At 34.6% G+C, this 22,068-nt stretch overlaps 1 protein-coding gene and 1 pseudogene across 8 annotated transcripts in view; both read left to right on the forward strand.

Annotated features, from left to right (window-relative positions):
* The window catches only part of SSBP2 (single stranded DNA binding protein 2), a 307,829-nt gene that overhangs the window by 119,977 nt on the left and 165,784 nt on the right, over window positions 1-22,068 (forward strand). Inside the window, exon 2 of one of the 7 annotated variants that reach the window (XM_081796554.1) lies at window positions 16,783-16,847. The exons of the other annotated variants lie outside the window; for them this stretch is intronic. The gene's annotated coding sequence lies outside the window, so the exon portion shown is untranslated. The remainder of the gene's footprint in view (window positions 1-16,782; window positions 16,848-22,068) is intronic. 7 annotated transcript variants of the gene reach the window in all.
* Window positions 1-22,068, forward strand: part of LOC145715741 (suppressor of cytokine signaling 2 pseudogene) — a 151,722-nt pseudogene that overhangs the window by 91,480 nt on the left and 38,174 nt on the right. The gene's annotated exons all lie outside the window — the stretch shown is intronic.

The raw sequence follows: 22,068 nt of genomic DNA on the forward strand, positions 1-22,068 counted from the left end.
TAGAGTAATAACATAAAAGCAAAACTGATAGAAATAGGATACTCTTTCAAAAATAATACATAATTCTAATGTACTATTAGAGATATGAAATTCATAAATTTAAAAGTCATATGAAATAAGTTATTTTAGAGGTTTTTAAAAGGAAAAACAAAATGTGTCTAAATACTTTAGATTTGTAGTGTAATATTTCTGTAGCCACTTTGTTTTCTGTTTATATGTTACACAACTTGATTTAAAATTGGTATATTTTGGGGGGCATCTGGCCAACTCAGTTGGTAGAGTGTGTGACTCTTGGTCTTGGGATTGTGAGTTCCAGCCTCATGTTGGGTGTAGCAGTTACTTAAAAATTAAATCTTTACACAACAACAAAAAAAGTCCTCCCCAAAATTGCTGTATTTTGTAGACAACTTAATACAACTTTATGAAAGTCTTACCTTGTTTTTATTCCTTTTCCCTTTGATAAGAGGGCAAAAAATTAAAAATACTGGAAAAAATCATGTGTAATTTACCCCAATCTAGTTTTTAATTATTATTGTATTTCTTGGATTTTGTGGGCATTGGTAGTGAGGTTAGGGGTCCACATCTCTTTTGTAAAAAAATAAGTGCCTCACAAATTTAGGTGTTGTATCTTTGAATATATACTAGAAATTTAAAAAAATTAGTTACTTAGCCAAGAATTAATGGGCAGGGCTATAATGATGTGACATGCTATTTTGTATGAATAAGAATGTGTTATCTATTTTCAGACTTCATGAAATATTTTTAAATTTGATTCCATTTATTTTGAGTATAAAGGGCTTCCCCAACCCCCCCCCCCCCCCCCACACACACACATAAATATGACCTGATACTTTACTCTGTCTCTTGGGTTTAAAACCACAAACAGCTACTATTATAATACAGGGAGTTATTTGCAGCCAGCCACAGTAGATAGATGTTGTCAGTTGTCAAAGTTTAGGTGCTAACTTCTGAATCTTTGAACTTTCTAAAAGGAAATTGTCACCATCTCTTCAAAAAGAAGGTACAGATATTTTTTAAGTGGTTTTTATGATTTTTCTTATGAAAGTCAAACTTTAACTTTAAAATGTGTGGTATTTTGGAATGCCTGGGTGGCTCAGTCAGTTGAGCATCTGACTCTTGATTTCAGCTTAGATCATGATCCCAGGGTTGTGGGACTGAGCCCTGCATCGGGCTCTGTGCTGTGCATGAAGTATACTTTGGGTTCTGTCTCTCTCCCTCTGCCCCTTTCCCCTGCTCGCTCGCTCTCTCTCAATAATAAATAAATAAATAAATAAATAAATAGATAGATAGATAGATAGATAGATAAATAGTGATACATTAAAATATCTAGATTTTTAAAGAAGAAAGGTGTACAACTATTCATCAGTGTAATTCTATGCAGAATTATCACTGAGACGAGTGATTTTGGTAGATATAACTTAGAATCATTCTGTCATTTCTTTATTAACTCTTTTTTGAGAACCCATTTATATACAAGTTACTTTGAGGCTGTGTAAGAGGCAGAGACATAAATATTTCTCTCTCTAAGGATTCATAATTTGGACAGGTATATGAACTGTATATCATGAGTTAGTTATTATGAGTATAATATAGATAATACCTGTTATACTGTATGAGTTTAAATAATCTGAATGTGCACTGACTTTTGAATGACAACTAGGATTTGGATGAGAAGAGATGTGTGTGAGAGGGTATATCAGAGAAACAGGTTGACATTGGAAAAATATAAGGTGTATTTAGGGAATAGTAAGCAGAGCTGTTTGACTATGGAGTAGAAAAATCAAACACAGGATTAATGCTTAGCTAACAGATAGTAAAATTTTAAAACTGTGAGAACACTATGAAATTATCCTGTCATTGCTTTTATGTTGAGTTTCCCAGACTCTTGGCCTAGAGGTGAGAAGGAAGAGAACACCCTAGAGGAGAGGCTCTTGGCCTCTTCTGTTTTAACTGAAGCAGTTTAGTTCTCCTTTCCCACTTCTTTCAATTTTCTCTTTCTAATTAAATGGAATGAATCTCCATTTAAGTCATTACGCGTGCCATAAATGAATCTTTTTTTAATCCCGGTGATTGTTCTCCTTTGTCCTTGACTAGTCATCCAAACCAGTCAAATCTATTGCCTAAACATTCCTTATGCATGTCTTCTCCTCTCTAATCTCACTGCAGACGCTTAAGTTCAAGTCTTTATCATGTCACAACAGCTTTTCACAGCTGTTTCTGCATCTGTCTTCCTTTACCCCCTGCAGGGTTCAAGAACTCTTCCTTATGGGTTCTTGGTAAGACTCTTAAATAAGCATCTCTGTCTCTCTATCTCTGTGTCTCTTTATTTTTTATATATTGCCAGTGTCAGAACCCAAAACAGTCCAACAATTTAAAATAAAAGAGTTTCAAAATGCTTATTTGGTCCAACCTACTTATTTTACTAGATAGGGAATTTGGTACCCAGAGAAGTAAATGATATGCCATTGTTTAAAAGTTGAGCAAGGTTTTGTGAGGAAAACTCAGGTTTTCCAAATATTCACTGATAACTATTTCAACTATACTAGATGAAACTTTTGTTATGCCTGCAATGGAGAATCATTTTTTGAGCATATTCAAAAAATAGTAAATTATATTTTAGGACGATTAATATGAGGGCATTGTGTGAGAGGAACTGAAGAAAGGGAAAGGACTAAAGGTGAAAACTGGGGAGAGGCTTGCCTAACAGTCTTGGTAAGAGCTGAAAAGCCTTCGAATGAGGGTAGCAGCAATTGAAATTGAAAATGAAAGATGAAAATGAAGGATAATAAAGAAGAGTTGTAAGAATCAAGGAAGACATAAAAATTTTTTAAATTTGTAGTCAACACTACCGATGGACTTTGTGATGCCATTAGCAGAAATCTGAAATTTGGAAGGAAGAACATAGAGAAAGTGTATTCAGCTATAAGAATGGGTTTAATAATGAGAGAAAAAAGGTGAGTTAAGAATTGAGGCCTGGGCTCACAGTTTGTGAGCTTGAGTGCCACATCGAGCTCTCTTGCTTCGGATCCTCTGCCTCCCTCTCTCTGCCCTTTCCCATCTTGTTCTCTCTCTTTCTCTCAAAAATAAATAAACATTAAAAAAAAGAAAAAGAATTGAGGCCTGGGGATGGAAATTTATTAAAAAAAAAAAAAGCTCACATTTAGGGGGTGATAGGAAGGAAGGAGCTAACATTAAGACAAGGGGAAAGTACAACTCAGTGAAAGGTAAACACTTAACACACTAAGGGTAGACTCACTTAGATAGCTTGCCTGGTGTGTTCTATATAGCCCAGGAAATTTCTCAAATCTGTTCACTAGTTCAGGTCCTTCTAATTTGAACTCTAGGGCAACTAATAAAATTTGTTTGGTATTAATGTACTATGTTGAGTTCCTAAGATATTCAAAAGCTGTTTATGGTTTTTGAAGCAAGACTTAAGACTCAAGCATTGTCAATGCCTGAATGATCTTTATAGGCCACAATTTCATTTTAGAAAGCAGTCATGTATTGTATAGGGGGAGAAGTAGATTCAGATTTAGAAGGAAAACTAAATGGACTTAAATGATCCATGACTTCTTCCAGAAGTTTTTGAAACTTAGATTAATAGGGAAATCTCTATATGTTAGCTCTCTTTCTTCATTACAACTTTGTTTTAGCGATCATGTATTGAATTGCTTATTAAGAGCAATGTAAAAGTTCTCATACCTAAGGGAAGTAAACATATAGGCTGTAAAAATATATCATGTTCAATTTTGTAGTCTAGTGTCTTATACTTAATTGGTACTCAATTAATATTTGATGAAGGAATCTACATTCTTGAGGCATGCTATTTCTAAACGAAGTGCCCTACTTCCATGGGAACATTATACTGCTCATATATGACCCATTCAGTATTCCTTTTTCTTGCTTTTCCTTGATCATTACCTTATCTTCCGTATCACCTTATCTTAGCCCTCCTATCATCATTATCCTTGGTTTGTCAGCTCTGAGATAGATATGAAAAGAGAAAATAAAGGAAAATATTTCAGAGCTGAATTCATATTATAATTTTTATTATGGACAAAAGCCCAAATACATAAGAGAAATGGAAAATCTTTAGATATCAAAAATGACTTCTGTATTGCTTACAATAGGACACTTTAATGTGTATTAGAAATTATGGGGATGTTTTCCTTGTGCAAATCGCATCAATAGATAGCCCCATACACTAGACTATCTTCTTTCCTTTTTTCTCTAACCTGAGATATTCTTGTGAAAGGACATTGGAAGCTTGCTATAAATTAAATCTGTAAACCTGTCCTATCACAGGTCACCTTCCTATGTACTCTTTTATCTTTTCCAGACGATAAACATAACCTTTGATCTTTATTCACTATTTTCCTTTCTCAGTTTTTCCTTCTACAGGGCCTACTCCTTTCTTTATGTCTAGGATTTTAATTTTATTCACTACAGAGACATACATAAAGTAACAATATGAACACTGGGAAGTTTGCAGAGAATTGGGAATCTCAGCAGGATTTTATGTTTGAAATATAAATAGAAGTTACTTGGTTTCATCTCCATGTCCACATTCCCAGTGAGATTACTTATTTACATTTACTTACTTGAGGGGCTGGTGGGGTGGGGGAGTGGAGTGGGTGGGGCATTTTAAGTCTCCTATTTGGGAATCATTCTTACCTAACTCCTGTCTTGATTGCTTGAGAGCTCAAGTTCAGACCAAGGTAGGTTTGAGCTGGCACCTCTGCCTGGTCCTTTAGAACTTGTGGTGTGCTTGGAAACCTCTCACTTTCTAAGTGGTCTCTCCTGGAGGGCGCAGTGAATAAGGAGGGCACTTTGCTAGCTGACCATCCCTCAAAGGTTCTTTTCCTGCCCCTTCAGCCGCCTAACATTTAGTTTTCCATCAGCTTGTTCACTTGCTGAGACTTCCAGGCTAATTCTGCTGGTGAGAGAAACTAGGCTTTTGTGTTTTCAATGAATGTTTGGTATTAGTTTCTTCAGTTTCTTGGCAGTGTTACTGAGGGAAACTTTCTGCTTTTTATTACCATCTTCACTTGCTCTTGACCAGCTCCTATACTTTTCTGTGTCAAAGTGGTTCATCCAGTTAGATCATATACTGAGGCCTCTTTCTTATCTGAGAGATGCTTGTTTCTAGAACAAAAATGATTCCTCTTGCTTAGGGACCTTCCTGTTCCGATTGTTTCCCAGACATTCTCTGAATCAAACTCCTGGGCTGCTTTTCCAAATTTGAATTCTATTAAACATTGATAAACTTAAGCAATTTCTACCCATGGAAAAAGATAGGCTATCCTCTTAAATCCTTTGCATAACAAATCGTACAAGTAAAATTCTGCCTGTTCAGTGAGGACTTTCCTAACTATTCCAACGTAGGTAAATTGTCCACATTATATATTTAAAATGTGAGATAGGCTGTCTGCGTTCTGATTTTCTTTTGAATCAGATTATTAGCTTAAAATATTTTCCCTTTCTTATTCTTTTTAAAAACTTTTAGAGTTAAAGTCATAGCAAGGCTGAATTAAAACAAACAAAAAATTTATCTCAGTAATTTTCTTTGAAGTAAAAAAGAGCCAGTAGGATTTTTTTTCTTCTTTTACGAAATTTAAGAAGTGATAATTATATATAGTTTTCTGTAATTTAAATGTGTATGTCATTCTCATGGGCTTTTAATATCTATCTGGAACAAAAGCAGCTGTTGCTTACCTTACTCATATCAAAAGACTAAAATAGCAATAATGGGAGGTGTTTAGGGAAATAGAGTTGATTTACTTAATTTGGATTTTAAAAAAATTGAGGACTTTTTAAAGACGGCAATTTCGCTAAAGCCCTTTTAATTAGTTAGTTAATTAATTAATTTTTACCCAATAATAGAAATTAATTAGAAATCCAAAGAAGGAATAATAGATCTTGTTATTAAATATTTGTAGAGAAAAAATTGTGCATGTTTTTCCCTTGAGTAAAGTATAAGTAGATAGATACTTACTTTACTCTAGTGGTGCTGTCAAGAATAAAAATATAAGAGCTGTCTTTCTGTTTTGGAGAATCAATGAGTTGAGTCAGAGTTAATTCATAAGGTAATTCAATTTAAGGTTTTTATTTTTGTAATTTTTTATTTAAAAAGAGGAAGTTGTGTTTTTTTGGGTTTTTTTTTTTTGTTGTTAAAGAATCTTCTGAGGGAGGATCACCTTTTAAAATAAATAACAAGAAATACAAATTCTATTTAATAAAATATTTTTTAGAAGATTTAATTCTACATAATGAAAATTAGAGAACGGAAGAGAATAGGAATCAAGGATAAGACCTTGATATTTAGGAAAGCTCTGAAAGTCAAAGGTTAATTTATATATTAAACTAATGTTCTAATGAGAAAAAAAAAATTCAGCCCTTTAATTCAAATATATAGGTAAATATTGATCAGATTCATTTAAAATACTTAAAATTCTTATCACATGAGATCTTTGCATCTTTTCATTTTAAGTGGAGAAAAAAAATGCTCTTTATTTTTTTTTTTTTTAGTTTATTTATTTATTTTGACAGAGAGCATGGGCACAAGTTGGGGAGGGGCAGAAGGAGGAGGGATATTATTCCAAGTAGGCTCCTCACCGGCAGTGTGGAGCCCAGGTGGGGCCCAGGAATCGTGAAATCAGACCTGAGCTGAAACCAAGAGCTGGACATTCAACCGACTGAAACACCCAGGTACCCCAAAAATGCCCTTTAATTAACCTGGTCCAGAATATTAAAAGATAAGTAAAAAGTACATTTTTATCATTTTGAAAGATTGGAGGAGATACTGTTAGATTTCTCAGTTAATATTTTCATTTTCAATGAGAAATAATATATATATATATATATATATTATTTACTATATGTATGTATATACATACATATACATATATTCTTGAGAGAGAGAGCGTGAGTGTGTGCACATGCTTAAGCAGGGGAGGGGCAGAGGGAGAGGGAGAATCCCAAGCAGGTTCCACACCCAGCATGGAGCCTGACATGAGGCTCGATCTCAGGACCATGAGATCATGACCTGAACTGAAAATCAAGAGTTGGATGCTTAACTGACTGAGCCACCCACGTACCCCTACAATGTATTTTATAATATCTTGTATATTCAATGATGTCATTAAAAAGATCTGATCATCAGTGCGTATCTGTATGAAATATTTAAATTTTAAAGCTGTTGAGATATTTTGTTTTGTATTATGAATTAAAATATTTAGTGTTTAAGGCCTTTGTTACCACTTTACCTAGATTTGAAATTATGGTAGCCTTGTGGCCAAATTTATTTATTTGGCTTATTAAAAATATAAGCAAGACTATGCAAACTAATGTACCATGTTTATATTTGACATTTAGTTTATAGAGTTTAATTTACCATACCTATGCCCTGTGCTCAGAAAAAAAAAAAAAAAATAGAAAAGATTTTGTCTTTGGAGCAACTAACAATTTTCAGAATGAAAAAGACAATCTGTAACTTCCTGCCTGCTAGTCATTTCCAATAATTTTAGAAAACTCCTCTCCCCTTTTAATTTTAAAGCTGTTTTTCTCGTGGATTTTCCTGATATTACTTTAATAAGATCAGTACAAACGATACCACATTTTATCAAACTTATTTGATGATGTATTAAGAATGTATCTAAAATTTAAGAATTTCTTCTCAGGTTATAAGTCAAGTGATTTACCAAGAAAAATCTTGTTTTTTGCTATATCAACACACTATGCAAAAACAAGTAGAGATATCACAACATTTATACTCATGATCAATTGAATTGTGAAGATTTTATATAATAGCATCCTTCCTATTAAGTCAATGAGCACCATATTTAAACATTAATGTCTTTAAAAAAATACATGTGTTTTTAAACAGCTCTGAAACGGATATGCATCTCATGAACAACTAAGAGAGTTTCATGCCATGATCTAATTATCTGGCAGTATTTTTCTCTCTTCCTAATGATACATAAAATAATTGTGATCATTGTGAGTATTAAGATAATGGCCACCTTACTGATGAATTGTGATTATGGTAGATATGTAGTGTTTCTGGACAGAGAAAATAGTACTAAATTATATTTTTTCAATAGTCCATTCATCTTTTATACTTTACAGTACATGTTTTGGAGTGCCTGCCTCGCTCAGTCTGTAGAGCATGTGACTCTTGATCACAAGGTTGTGAGTTCAAGCCCCACATTGGGTGTAGAGCTTACTTAAAAAAATAAACAAAAAAAACAGGCAAACAAAAAACCAAACATGTTTTTTTCCTCATGTGCAATGTGGTAAATTATTTTGAATGATGGGATATACATATTTTCATTACTAGGTTCAAATTTTGTGTAAATTGTTTAATAACATTAAGCTATTCAGAAGAACACTTAGAGCCTTATTTGTATATGTTCATTGTATATACTTTTTCAAAATGATAGTATAGAGGCCACAGAAGTGTTTTCATAAAATTTAACTAATAAAAACACAGTTTTATGTTAAATGGTGAACCCGATAACAAATAATTGTCATAATTTCTAGTTTTTAAGTTTTTTGAGAAATGATTGTAGTTTTGTTTTTATTATACATATTGTTATCATTTCAGGAGAGCTGTTACTGGTTGAAGCCTCAACTTTTTTCCTCTTGAGCCTGATCAATCTTTTCATATCCATTGTGACTTTTTACACTTTTCAAAGATGGTGACAGTATCTCCCATCCCCCATATTCTTCTGCTTGTGACCTTGCCACTCTTCCATCAAGAGGTGGAGTCCAATTTCCTTTCCCTTGAATCTGAGCTGACCTTAGTGACTTGCTTGTAATCAGTAAAATATGAGGGAAGTGATGCTATGTGACTTCTGAGGCTAGGTCAGAAGAAGTCTTGCATCTTTTGCTTTGGTATCTTGGAATGCTTGCTTTTCAGCCATTGCTTCTCAGGATGCTCCCTCTTAAAGCTGTATCACCATTCTATAAGAAATGCAGTCCCAAGATTAGCAGTGTCTCTACCTTTCAGTCGTCTGAGGAAGAGCCATTAGTGAAGAAGCCATTAATGAAGAAGTCCTTAGCTGTTTGAGTTTTCCCAGCTGAGGCACAGATATCCCAGAGTCTGTAGAGATGGCCATTTCTACTGTTCACTGTCCAAAGTTCTGAACTACATGACCCATGAGCATAATAAAAAAGTTGTTATTTTATCTGCTACTAACTTTGGGAAGGTTTGTTATACAGCAATAGATAATGAGAATAGTACTTAGTATCTGAAAGTGGGGTGCTACTGTAACAAAAAGAAAAGGACATAGTATCAGCTGGTGGGTGGACAAGAAATCATGAAACTTGAGATAAATTCATGGAGACTATGAGGGCTTGAAAGAAAGTAATGCCAATATTATTTGAAACTGGAAATAAGAATATCTTTGTTATCTAGTGGCAGAAAGTTTAGGAAAACTCCACCTATGGTAACATGGAAAATAGAAAGTGTACTTAGTGAACTGATGCATATGGCAAAGGGGGGTATGATAAAGAATGTCCAAAGTGTTTTCAACTTTTTCTTTTAGCTATACCTTATGAAATGTGGATGGGGAGAGAGGAGTTAAAAAAGAAATTCTTGTTTTCAAGCAGAATTTGGAGGAAATGTAAAGGGCTCAGGAAAGTTTTCCCAGCCTGCAAAGGTTCTCAAAGGGCCTAAGAATGAAGATCAAACCCAGAGCAAAGTTTGGAAAATGTGGTCTCAAGGTAAAAATGAAACTAAGGTGTAACTATAAAACCTTTTTTAAGATCTCAGAAAAATTTGAGGTGGCCCTCATAGATTCTCTTAGACACACAAAAAAACCTTTCAGGAATCTTAATGGCACAACTTCCAGTTTTTCTCTGGTAAACAAAAGGACTTCCAAGAATCTTCAGGACCTTGTCCCACAGCAGCCTCACAGAGGGCCCAAGGTACAAAAGGACTTATTTCAGTGACATCTGTGGGCATAGCATTTGCCTGAATGAGTGGGCTTATAAAATATGTTTTTTGAAACATAAGAAACCTATAAAGCTTTTTAAAAGAATTCTATCAGCCTGGGGTGCCTGGGTGACTCAGTTGAGTGTCCAGCTCTTGATTTACGCTTAGGTCATGATCTCACAGTTTGTGAGTTTGAGCCCCACGTGGGTCTCCATGCTGACAGCACAGAGCCTGCTTGGGATTCATTCTCTGTCTTCTCTCTCTGCCCCTCCCTTGCTCGTGCCCCTCCCACCCCATTTAAGAAAAAAACACTGATATAAATACTTAATTTGTTGCGGTCAAGTTTGTAGAAAGACTCAATAATAGTGTAATGCCTTTTGCTTTTATATCTTAAATATGTATACCCTAAATGTTGATATTTTTTATTTTCTATTGTTTTGCATATTTAGCCAGAGTTTGAAAAGTTATAAGGAAAGCATTTCTGAAGGAGAGAATTGCCTTTCTGTACTAGTCTAATGTCTATTCTACTATACTATTTTGTTGCTATGGTAAGAAAAATAGGCAAAATAATTTGTAAGGAATTTAGTATTTTTCCTTTTTAAATTTGTGATTACTAGATTATATCTGGTTTCTCCCTTCCTTTTTCCTGTCTCATATACTCAGCTGTTCCTTACAATCTTTTCCTGTGATTCTGAATTATTTATAACAATGCCTAAATTGTTACAGAACATTGGTGTGGATTTTATTTTCTAACTAAGATACATGTAGGATCTTTAACTTTGTAGTTCCTTAGTATATGTTATGCATTATTTGTGATCCATGATAGAAATATCTAAAAATTATTACATGTGGTTTATCTTAGATTTCCAGCATCTAATCTATATCTTTTATTTTTAAAAAGGCAGACCATCTCAACACTTTTTAAAACATTTGTTACTTCTTTAATTAAAAATATATTTATTGACCTTGCCAGACACAATCCTTAGTGATGAAGATATGGAAATAAAACAGAGCCCCAGTGTTTAAAGAGCTTCTGTCTCATAGGGGACATAAGTCAAAAGATGATTGACAATAAAATGTGCTCTGGCAAAAAAAATAAACAGCATATTATGGAAACATTTGGGGGATGGGCTTAAAAACCTAGCCTGCACAGTTGACAGAAGGCTTTCAGGAGGAGCTTTGGAGGAGATTAGAACTGGCTAAGTTTCATGAGTGCAGAAAAATTGAGATCATATTCTCCTCTGTCTCCTCACTGCCTACTACAGTGCCTAGAATGTAGTGCATATTTGATGGTGATTAAAAAGCAGGGATATCTACCTGAATTTTGATAGAGCATTTTGGGATGAGTTGAGAGAATAAGTGAAAGACCCAGCCTGTAGAAAAGTTTTTGTCCTTGGAAAAATCCTCTCCTGAACCAGAGGCAGGCCTATTCATTCTCTCTCCCTCTCTCTCTCTTTCCCTTTCCCTTTCTCTTTCCTTCCCCACCCTCCATGATATCTACAGGCTTTGACCATTCACTGTCTATTGTTTGTAAGCAAATTGCTATGACGTCTTGGTGACTTGTCCTAAAAGTTAGACAATAAAATTTAATATTTTCAGCATCCCTGTGAAAAGGCCCTTCTGGTCTAAAAATTATGTTCATTTGTTTTTGTTAAAAGTGTTTTTATTGAAGAATAGGGGGGAAATAGAAACTTACTCCTTTCAGTCTTGAATAAAGTAAAAATGATGTAACTGGACTCATCATAAAACCTTTAATGATATAACTGGCTAATAACATCATTAGCCTGGAATTTTTGGCCTGGGCAAAAAGAGGTTAGGCATCTTCCCCTTCTCCTAACAGTGGTCCCATTGGCAAAAGCTCACCTTCAGATGTCAGGTTACCAGGCACTCCCTTTGCCATAATTCCCAAATGGCAACCCCACTGTGGGGTCCTGGATCTTTCAGATGATTTAAGATTTATTCTCCTCAGAAGAGTAAGAGCAACGGTGTTAATACCAGGTTACTGCTTGGTACTATACATGTTTAGAGAATAAAGACAGTCAGATTTCTTTGCATTTCTCATGAAGGAGAGGTTACAGTTTTTGTGATTAAGGATCTAAGTAGGGTTTGACCAGACTCTTTTTTTTTTTTTTTATTTTTTAAATTCATTTTTGAGAGACAGAGAGAGACAGAGCATGAGTGGGGAAGGGGCAGAGAGAGAGACACACACAGAATCTGAAGTAGGCTCCAGGCTCTGAGCTGTCAGCACAGAGCCCGACATGGGGCTCGAACTCACGAACTGCGAGATCATGACCTGAGCCGAAGTCGGATGCTCAACCAACTGAGCCACCCAGACGCCCTAAGCACCTGACTTTTGATCTCAGCTTAGGTCATGATCTCACGATTCCTGAGATAGAGCCCCCCATCAGACTCCATGCTGACTGCACGAAACCTGCTTAGATTCTCTCTCACCCTCTCTGCCTCTCCTGTGACTCGGGTGCACATGCACATGTGCACTTACTTTCTTTCTCAAAATAAATAAATAAAACCTTTTTTTTTTCTTTTTAAATTCTGAAACACACACACAAAAAGTCCACTCAGGTATCAGGGTGGGTTGGAGGAAACAAAACTAGAGGTAGGGATGTACAGACTGTTGTTTCACTTCCTGTGTCTGTGTAACAAAATTATACCAGGAACATAATGGTGTAGAGCTTTTGTTATGCTGCTGGATTCCTTCATTGAGGAATTTGGATAGGGTGTAGTGGGGATGGCTGGTCTCTACTCTGTGATATTTTATACCTCTGTAATAAAAGATATCACTCCATTATCTTCTGTATGGCAAATTATTATCAGAAGTTTGTTGTAATTCCTTTTTTTTCTAGATGCCATCAATATATATATATATATATATATATATATATATATATATGTATATATATATATATATATATTTATTTATTATGGGATTTGAATATAATACATCTATGTATGATACTTATCCTACTTGATGCTTTCTGAGCAAGTCGAATCTGTGTTTTGTTACATTTTACTAATTATGAAAAGTTGTCAGCTATTCAAATATCTTCAAATATTTTTTTCTGTAATCTTTTTTACCTCTTTTCCTTACAGGTGTGTTACACTTTTATATTGTCACATAGTACTTGAATGATCTGCTCTCTTTTTTATTCATACTTGTGTTTTTTATTTTTTTTAATTGTGTGTTTTTTTTTTTTTGTTTGTTTTTTTTTTTTTTTTAGTTTACTCTTTGTGTTTCACGGTGAGTGATTTTTATTTACTTATTTTCAGGTTGACTGATGATTTCCTCACTGTGTTGAGCTTACTGATGAGTTTGTCAAAGGCAGCCTTTATCTCTGTTACCGTGTTTTTATTTCCATCTTTTGATTTGATTTGATTTGATTTTCTTTTATAGTTTCCATCTCTACTGAAATTTTCCATTTGTTCTGGCTTTTGGTCAACCTTTTTACACTGGAATATATTAACATATTAATCACAGATACTTTAAATTTCTTGCCTGATAATGCCACTAACTTTCTCATATCAATTTATTTCTTTGTTGGTTGACTGTGTGCTTGTTTGTTTTTTTTTTTTTTTCCTTCTTTTTTCATATGGCTTGTACTTATTGACTGAAAGCTAAATATCTTGTCTAGGACAGTGGAGACTGAGATAAATTTTATTCTGCTTAAAAATTGACATGCCTCTTTTTTTCCTAGCCCTTTCATGTATGGGGAGAGCAGTTAATATAGTCAGGGGGTTTGCTGGGGTCGGGTTTTGTTGTTGCTTTGGTATCAGTGCACTGTGGGCTTCAGATTTCTCTAGCATTATTTTGTGTTCAGAATAGAGACTGGTTAGCTCAAGGGTTTAACCCAGTATCTGGTCTGTCTTCACCCCAAAATCTTTAATTTGTTTCTGAGTCTTACACAGGGTCTCTTGTTGCTATCTGGAACCTCCCCTAGAAGTAGACTCTTTATTTGTTACTTGATAATTACTGGCCTGGTAGTATAGGACATGGGGTGACATTCTTTGTTCTGAGTCAGCCTCAGTGTTACTGGAAGGTTGTTTCCCTGAGTCTCTTGGGTGTCACATTGTGAGCAATCCTGTCTTATCCCAGTGGTGGAGGACCACTAGTAGTAAATTCCAGATGTTTTTTTCTTCCTTTCCCTCCAGGGATGGAGGGCTTTTTTTCTGTTCTTTTCCTTCAGCTTGACTCTTCACCTGTGCCCTGAGGGCTACAGGGGTTTTTGACCTTTCATCCTTAGTTTCAGGTTTTTTGTTTTTTGAGGGGAGAGGGACTAGGTGGGACTTTGTGCTTTTTTCACAGTAGCTGCTTTTCCGGTCCTCCAGGCCTTCTATTTGAGGGAGGTCTCTCCAATCTCTTCTTCCCCCCCAACTTTTTTTGCCCTCTGAGGAATGTGAGAAGACTTATTGAGTAGATGAGCATTCATTCCCCTGATGTTTCTGGCTCCCAGGGATTCTCTATTCTCATGCTGGTTCACACTCAGCCTTTAGCAGTTTGTTAGAAATTTTAGCTGAGTCCTTATCAGCCTGTATGCCATCTGTCGTCTGCTTCAGGTAGCCAAGTGCTCACGTCCTGTTTCTCCTTGGAGGTGTCTGTCTTACTTAGATGAGCTCTCTTAGGGGCTCAAGAAAATTTGTAGATTAACTGCCTTTTTTGTTTGTGTGTGATGAGGTTGGAAACAATACTGTTTCCAGCTTTCTACATCTTATGTGGAAAGCATATGAGTAGGTCCCTCAATACATAATCACTATTAAACTGCATCACTTACAGTACTTACTGGATTACACATATGACCTGAAAGATCCACAGTTAATTACCACTTTGATTTTCCTTCTGATACATTCCTTTTAAATCTCTGGCAAAAGCCTGATAATTCCTCTTTGTAACACTTCCCTCCTCATTCCAAACATATCTCTAAGTCCTCTTCTGAGAGACACAGTTTGAAATACATTGGTGGGGAAAGGAAAATCTCATTTTTAAGAAGTAGAGAAATCCGGGCCCTAATATAAGCTCTTGTTTTATTGATTCATCTGACATCAATCACTTATCCAGATGAACCTCTTTTTTTTACCTTTTAGAAGGGGATGTTAAAATGTTCACTCCTCTTACAGGATTGTTTTATGACTCAAATGACTATGGTGTGTAAATGATCTCTGAGAAATATAAAAGTCTATGCAAATTGTGATTTTTATTATTGCCTTTTCCTATATAATTTCTACTCATGAGTGCGTTTATTTTTACCAAGATTAAGTGGACCAGCTATAATCTATCTGACTTCCTGTTTTTGATTTATTTAAAGAACTTTTTATTATTGGTTAAAGGCATGGTAAGGGCTTGAATTGTTTTTTTGTTTTAACTAACTTCTAATTTGAACCTCTCATGCTCTATTACATAGACTTCCCTGTTTTTCTTTGTGGTCAGAATTTTCTTATCTCAAATTATAACTTTTTACCGTTAAAGATCTTTTTCAACTGTTAGTTGTCCACGTAAAAGTTCATTTGCTACCATTTGATTTTTTTGAAGCTCTGAATTTTTGATATGTGATCTTATTTCTTTTTTGTTTCTAATAAGTTTGTTGTAAAGTTTCTAGGCATCTTGTCATTAGTTGTTTTTTAAAAACTTCTTTGAAAAGACTATCTCATTTATTCATAATTTTTTTGGAAAACTTGGTGACTCCATGGCTATTTTAGGAGAAGATTGACCTTGGTTAACAAGTATTTACTAAGTACTCATCTACTTGCACTTCAGATGTCAGTAATCGTCCTTCATAGGGACTTAACAACCAACATGTTCTGCACCAATATGGTGGCAAACACAGAGAATCACTGGACTCGGCATCTCCCTCTACCACTGCTTTCTTCTTCATAGAAAATGTTGTTTCAGGTTTCCTTCCTTTCCTTCCATTACCTTGAACCCTTTTTGCAACTCACTTTTCAGTTTATTCTATTTCAAGCAGTATTTTTCCCCTCATATGTACACACATCTTATTTAAATTTTCTTCTTTTCTAAATATGGTTTAGTTATTATACTAAAATATTTCTCTTTTGCTCATACTCTTACGAAGAATCTCAAACAACCTTAATCACAAATGAGAAGGATCAAAATGCAATTACTACTTTACTTGTATTAAGAATGAAATATTCATACATTTAATGGAAATGAGACAAAATATAGTAATAGCCTGGGGCAGGGGGCCCCAAGAACCCCCTGAAATACAGTGAGTTACTAGAAAGATTCACAGAACTCAGCATATAGCCACACTTGCTGATGTAATTATTACAGCAAAACTTATAAAGAAAAAAAAAGGCAAGGGAAGGATGGAAGAAAAAGCAAAAGGCTCACAGGAGAAAGTCTGGAGGATTTCATATTTAAGCTTCCAAGAGCCCTTTCTTAGTAGGGTCACACAAGTTGCACTGAATTACTCCAGCAACTAGTTGTGGTCACAAATGTGAAACATCTACCAGGAAGCTCATTTGAGCTCAGTGTCAAAGGTTTTTATTGCGGGGGGGGGGGGGGGGGGGGGGGGGCTAGTCATGTAGACACCCTCTGCCTAGTATATACCAAAATTCAAACTCCTAGAAGGAAAGCAGATGTTTAGTATAAACCATATTGTTTGTGCAAGCAGTTTAGACATAGTGAGCCACCATTTTGTGAATGGTGTGAACCCTCCTGAAATCAAAATTCCCAGCAACCAGCCAAAGGCTGTCCTTACACCCAGGCCTTTCTAAGGATGTCAACCTAAAGCCTGCGATGTTAACTTTTCTCTCTCTCTCTCTCTTTTTTTTTTTTTTTTTTTTGTATACTGCAGTTAGACTTTGAAAGTCCGTCCAGAAAGCATCCAAAAGTTGTATTCAGAATCAGTACAGAACTCTGGTATGTTTCCTCATGTTCTGCTAATTGAATAAACACTAGCATTTATTATAAGCTATAATAATCTTAGGAAATAATTTTCTATTACTTTTCACCTCAAATAGTATTTCTATTATTGTAAATTTAAAAGGCTTTTTTATTGAAAGCCTGGAAATTTTATAACATGTTTTCTTACATAAAAGAAATTCTAATTTTCAAACAACTGATTTGCAAATGAAATTTTATAATAAAACCTAGTTTTAGGATTTCTTAATTGTAGTTTACACAGAAGGAAAAAATTTGAGTAGATTGTATTCACTGGGGAAGGCTTTAAGAAGGAAATTGAAATTGAACTGAAGCAGGGTGGGGGGAAAGGACAAAGAATATGCCAGGGAAACCCAATAGCATGACTAAGGGAAGATTGAGGATGAGTAGCTTGAAGAGGAGAGGTACTCGTGTATTACTATTCAGAAGCAAACAGAAACTCACAATTACTTTTTGCATCTGTGCTCCTGAGGCACAGGATATATGTATTTTATGTTTTTGTTCATTCTAAAACTATAGGATGATCTACTTTTCTTATTTTTTTTAATGAAGCATATTATATATTTCTTTTGTTATGTTTCATAATCTTAAACTATTTAACTCACAGGGTTGTTTTGAAGATGCAGTAAGATGTGTGAAAAAGATATGTGAAAGTATTTATGGCCATCATTTAAAAAAATTTTAACTGTCTCATCCTAATGAGTTAAATTAGGCATATACTTCACATATAATTTTATTATGTATGGAATTTCTGGGCACAGCACTTTTACGTATCTCCCTCAGCTTGCTCTTACTTGTTCTCCTGCTACCTGACTGAATATTCATGCTGTTACAGAACCTAGTCTGGATCATCCAGCAGAAGAACCAAGCAGCACTCAGAGATCTTGGGAGGCGGCAAGTTTATTTCACACCAGCAGGCTCAGAGGAGATCACTCTCCAGAGGTCTGAGCCCTGAGTGTGTAAGCAGAGGGAACAATTTATAGTCTGTTACTTCTGCATTCGTCATTAGTAGTAATTTGGCATGGGCAAGTAGGGTAGGAAGAAGAACCCGGAAGGGGAGTCTGGTCAGAGACTGGAATTTCCCTATCAGTCCTGTTGGCCATCTAATAACAGATTTTTTCCCTATCAATGCCAGAAGGTCTTCTTGCTGCTAAACATTACAGTTCTTTAATTCTATAGTGTAGCACATAGTGTCTAGTATTTATATATGTGTTGGTTTGGGTTTTCATGCTTCTTCATATCATATAGTTTCCTTATTTGGCCTTTGTTTCCTGTGTTTTCCTCTGGCACACCACTCAACTATTTGGAGAGCAACTTTTATAAGACCCAATATTCGGTACTTTAGTTTCCTTGCAATATTTTTTATGGTTAAAATAGAATTTAAAAGTGTTGTCAATTCCAGGATAGCAAAGCTATATAACAAAAGTCCTTTCTTTGTGCTAATAAGAGAAGTAAAATATTTCATGAGTGCCTAGTGCCTAGCCTAAAGCTGTCTCACACATTGTTATTATGTATGACTATTTGACTCATTATGAAAAATTGAGTATATTATCTAATTCTTTCAAATGTAAGATATACTGCAAGAATTATTAGAAATTCAGCTAAATAATCATTGCCTGATAATACAATAAAACTCTTGGTAAATATCTAGATAAATCATTAAAAATTTTAGGCCAAATATTTGAATATGTCACTGATCACTCCAAAAAAACCCACGTGGTTGTTAACAATAGCTCAATAATTGGCTGATTTATTCTCTTTTCTCCAGATTTCTGATGTATGTAGAAATATCCTTAAAGTTCATTAAATAATACCTATTAATGAGCAGGGGAGGGGCAGACAGAGAGGTGGACACAGAATCTGAAGCCGGCTTCAGGCTCTGAGCTGTCAGCACAGAGCCAGGTGTAAGGCTCGAACTCACGGACTGCAAGATCATGACCTGAGCTGAAGTCTGATGCTTAACCGACTGAGCCACCCAGGTGCTGCCTCCCCGCCCCATTTATTCTGTTTAAAAGCCAAGAAGCTGTGACTTGGTAATAGTTTTTATAATTCTGTTCTCCTTAATCTAATAAATTCTAAAACTCATTGGGCAATGATAGGAAACCATATTTCAGATGGAAAATGTGTCAAGTGTCTACTTTTTAGGATGAAGTAGAAACATACATGAGGATAGCACCTATTTATGTGTTTGATTAACTAGTTTTCAGAGTAGTTCCTTTGTTATTTATATTTTGAAATGTTATCTATATGTTAAAACAGGATAGTAATACATCTGATCATGTGTTTACTATCAGATTTCAATAATCATTACAAAATTATCTTTACATTTGTGTCACTTGCATATATTCTATAAATGAGAAATATGTGTTAGAGAATTATACTGTGTAAAAGAAGTCTAATACAAAACTTGAGTACATATACATTAGGTTTAATATAAATTATTTTCAGAAGAATGCTTGCTTTTTGTGAATTTACAAGAATACTTATTGAACCAAATATTTTTAAATGATTAAAATGGAAGAAGTCTCATCTTTTGTACCATAAATTGTTTAAAGTATAATTTCATTAAAATAAAGAGAACTTAATTTTGTTAATTAGCTTATTTTATTTTTAATATTTTTTAAAGTTTGTAAAGAGAAAGAAGTAGCAACTCGTCATAGAGCTAACCCCTAAACTAAGGCAAATACTTTTGTCTTGTGAAGATGGCTTTTCTTAGACAAAACAACCAGAGCTTTAACTTAATACTTAAACAAACTGTGCTTATATTTCAAGGGAAAAGCTATTTACTTTGAGATTCAGTTTAAGAGCTCTTCACAAAACTGGGAAAAAGCAAAGCCTTAGCTGAGATAGAACTTGATTGCTACTGATAAGGACATTTCTGTTTCTGATCTAGTGAGCTTTACATCTAAATTTCTGAATAAAAAAAAATTAGTTAGAATTTATAGCTAGAATGAAGTTAAATTAATCAAGGTATTTGTTTTTGAAGCAATTATATAAGCTCATGTTTTAGATTGCTTTTCAGTACGTATTCTTGCTTGAAAGGAGCCAATCAAATGGGAAATATTGAGGAGACAAGGCACAGAAAGAGATTGTGTTATAAGAATAAGACTATTCTTTTTATAGTTTTCTACAAAACATAAAATACACTTTATTTCCTTGTACTCATATACTTAAAAATCATTGTACTATGCTCAATTTTAGGCAACCAGTAGCTATAAGTAATAGATTTCCCAAGCAGAAACATTTTCCTCTCTGTCTTCTATGGGCCAAGTCATTTTTCTGTCTACTATCTTTTAAAAGGCCAAAATTGAATTTTTCAACTTAGTAGTTACTCTTACTCTCAGTGGATTCTTTCTTCTTGGTTCTGAAGGTTCCTATTAACATGGTACAGACTCCACAAAATTGTAAGGTATAAAGTAACTGATGTTTGGGGCTGAAGGTGACTTTTCAGATCATTTAGTCAAACACACAGTCATTTTACATTTAACCCAGGTGTCACTTGTAGCCTTCTACCAATCCTGTGGCCTCTGTAGTACTGCTGCATATATGCCCTCAGGGATTATATGCTCGTAGTTACTTCCAGCTTCAAATTTGGACTCAGGGGACTTTTCATCTTACTTGCACTTTATCTACTAATCATTTTCTCTGTGTTTGTTATAGACCTTGGCAATAAATGGTATGATTGAATTGTAATCAGTTGGTACTAGGTGCTAATACTAGTACATTAGGTACTAGACCATTCATGTACCTATGAGAACCAAAGTAGTGGACTGTGCATTTGACCTATAAAATTTGTGTTTTTATTTAATTTTCACCTGGATTTCTTGGTGTTCTAGGTAGAAAAGCAGAATATTTTGTATTTGGTTTATATGTTGTCCGTCATTTTTAGATCTGAGATATTAAGTGATAATTAAATTGAAGATTACCTTTAATCATTTATGCCTTAAAAATAGGGTACTGGGATAAAAAATAGACCCAGAAGCTGATAGACCCAGAAGCTGAGCGCTGTAAAATTACCATTGGATATTAATATATGGTGTCATCGTATGTCCTTGCCTTCTGACACAAAACATTTTTTATCCTCACACATGAATTCTTTTTTTAAGGAGAATCCCAGTTAAAATATTTTGCATCATAAATGCCTTGACATGGAACACACTTGTACTTGATATAATATGCTTGCCTGAAAATGTACTTAAGATATCTGGGTTGTTATCGTAGCTGTCATCATCTCTGATAAGGTATCAGTCTTTCTCATCCAGAACCAATTTATCAGGGTTACATAGTATTTCTAATACAAATCAGAAATTTGTGGCTTTTGTATTTTTAATACAAATCAGAAAAACAATAAACTGTGGGGATATGAAAATCCCAGATTGGGACACTAGACACCGTGATGCCGTTTCCCCAACCAAAAATTAAAATTTGCAGTCTGAAATTAGAACTAATGTAGAAAACTAGTGTGTGTCTTGATTTAGAATTAGATATCTTTTGGTCAAATTGTCAACTTATTTATCCTTCCCTACACGCCTGGCTCAGTAGGTGCTCAGTAAATATTCATGAGCTTGAGTTGAATTTGGAGTTAACATGGCTGATGGTGTTTTACTGCCCACCTGAGCAAAGCCAAGAGTATGACCTAATATACTTTTCCACTGTTTAGGATATAGCACTCTGAATCTGTTTCTTCTCCTACCAGCACAGCTTCTTTTTCTTCTAATTGCTGTACAGTTAGATTTTTCTGAAAAAAAATTCAACAGTAGTAAACCATTTCTTTAGTTCTGCTTTAGTATCTTGATTTATAGAGACTATACTTTGAGGGAAATACAGGCATTTCTATTCTGTGAAAAGCCACTTAGCCCAACCTCATACCACTCCTTCCCCAAAATTCAAATTTTCAAAATGGAAACCAGGAAGCAGTAATTTTTGTTTGTTTTACAGAAAATTTCTTCAAGGCCTTTGAAATAGTAAGCTTCTTAAATACATTAAATGTTATTTCTAGAACATTAACTCCTTAACTGGGCTGGAGGGTAGATAAACTGAAAACTAAATTGTTCAATTACTATCAAATTAAGATCAGAAATTAAAATAAAGCATCTCTTAAATTAAAAAAGCATACCTACTGGCAAGTTCTTATGAATACGTGGTGCAAAATATATAATTATAATTATATATATATAATATATATATATAATTATAATTA

The sequence above is a fragment of the Panthera onca genome, chromosome A1 (genome assembly GCF_046562875.1).
Source record: "Panthera onca isolate mPanOnc1 chromosome A1, mPanOnc1 haplotype 2, whole genome shotgun sequence".
NCBI lineage: Eukaryota > Metazoa > Chordata > Mammalia > Carnivora > Felidae > Panthera > Panthera onca.